This window comes from Bactrocera latifrons, unplaced genomic scaffold (assembly GCF_001853355.1).
Source record: "Bactrocera latifrons isolate USDA-ARS-PBARC rearing strain unplaced genomic scaffold, ASM185335v1 scaffold_135, whole genome shotgun sequence".
NCBI classification, from domain to species: Eukaryota; Metazoa; Arthropoda; class Insecta; order Diptera; family Tephritidae; genus Bactrocera; species Bactrocera latifrons.
In genome coordinates this window covers 753,346-755,294 of record NW_017534797.1, presented here as the reverse complement: position 1 = coordinate 755,294, position 1,949 = coordinate 753,346, and positions in this window count along the sequence as shown.

The window sequence follows — 1,949 nt, the reverse complement described above, 5'->3', positions numbered from 1 at the left end:
TCATGATGAATGTCTGTCTTTCATTAAATTTACAACAATGCTACTTTTTTCGTTTTTGTATKTTGCTTGCCGTTGTTAGCTTCTTACACTTCATTGCTTGGATATCCAGCAATGACACCACGATAATGTGACAACGCGTTGCCTCTTCCTCTTCATCAGTTCTATTTCCATCTCCAGCAAATTGGCACGTGTTGCTATTGTGCTGCCCGGAGTTTTTTTTTTAATTTTTTCTATTTTAAGTATTCGTTTTACTGGCTCTACATTTTCATCAAAGCTCGCGCTACGTTCGTACTTACTTCCTTCGTCGATGGAGTTAAGCCGGTTTTTGTTGGGTCTGCTGATATTGAATTTAGATGTACACCACGCAGATCTGATCAATGGCTTACGTGATGTTTTTCTGACAAACGAATTCAAGCTAACTTCGAGAGTAAAGTTGCTGCGTCTCTAAAATTAACTACGAAATGTTGTATGTTGCTTGCAAACGAATRAGATTTTGAGTAAGTAGAGAATGCGTAACCATGTGCAAGCATTCGAAATAGGTAGGTCGTAGATAATACTTGGAATGTCTTATGTGTTATGCGTGTGCTTCCAACTTCCAACTTGCAATTTAATAGAATTCAGTGTAAATTGGCTGAGGAAATAGCGACTCTTGATTTAAATTTATCATTTTGGCGTCATGAAGTACGTACTAGCGTTTACCCAAAGTCGACGTTTGAAAAAAGGACGATCTAGCTCGATGCCTTTTCACAATAGCGACAATGGAACTTGTTACTATAATTATTATATACAATATATCTCAGCGCTATTTATATGATCTAAAGAATTTCGTAAATTTAATATGGTGTTATCGAATTCAGCTAAAACTTGTTTATAATGTTCTCCAATCATGAATCCTTTCCTGCAATATTTTTCTCCTCGATTACTGTCAGTAGCCGAATTTGACAAATCAAACCTCTATCACTCCTAAATTAGATGAAATTGGTTGGTCAAACCCCAGAAATCCAATAATAGAAATGAGCATAAGCACTGAGTGCCCAACTCACTCTAAGGTTAACATAAGCTGGTGGCCAAGAAAAGTTTTCTTGGTWGCTAAAACCGCTATGATTATAATGCCAACACGCACTCGCTTTTATTTTCGTCCTTTTTATCTCTTTTCACTTCCCTTCCTTACAATTTCGTTAAAGTTAGACCGGAGATTTGTCAYCTCCACAAATGGGCTGGCAGCTCACCGAGCGAGCAAACAAGCTATCGTATGCCGTTCACAGAAAAGAACAATAAGACTTGGTACCATTTTAGCGAGTTTATTTTCCCGCTTGTAGCTTTTATGTGTTAATTCCCAGACCGCGCTCGTTTCTGCCTGTTTACCTTTTAGCCAACTTGTAACCCGTCTGTCAACTCATTTTCCATGCAATTTGTGTCCGCACAACGGCGCTTAGCTGGAACAATTATTTTTGTTGCTTRTTGCTTTGTGCGAGCGCTATTCTCGCTGCAGCTGACCCAGTAAAAACATTTTTATTGCATATTTGAAACTSGTAGGAAAGAGGGCACCACGCGGACTGTAGGGATCCCAACGCGAAATACTGCAAACTCGTTGAATAATAAATGCTTTGATGACCTCAATTGTTATGTGATTGACTACAGTGAGAAGAAAATGAAATTTTAATTTGATGCTACTTTACTTACTTATGGACTTTAAATTATTTAAGAGATTTAAAAGTGTTGGAATACTTAATATAAATATAGCGTCTTTTGAAGTCTTTTGGAGTCACAAGGTTCGCTAACAACTACTTAGGCAATGCCCATGTCCATGTTCTCTGAGAATCGATGAGAACCTACTAAAGGAACTGTCAGGACAAAAGAAATCCTCATCCCATTTAAAACAGAAGTCGGAAGTGACTCAGGTGAAATCGGTATGCTGTAGTAGTGGAAGTTTCCGACGATGACAATTT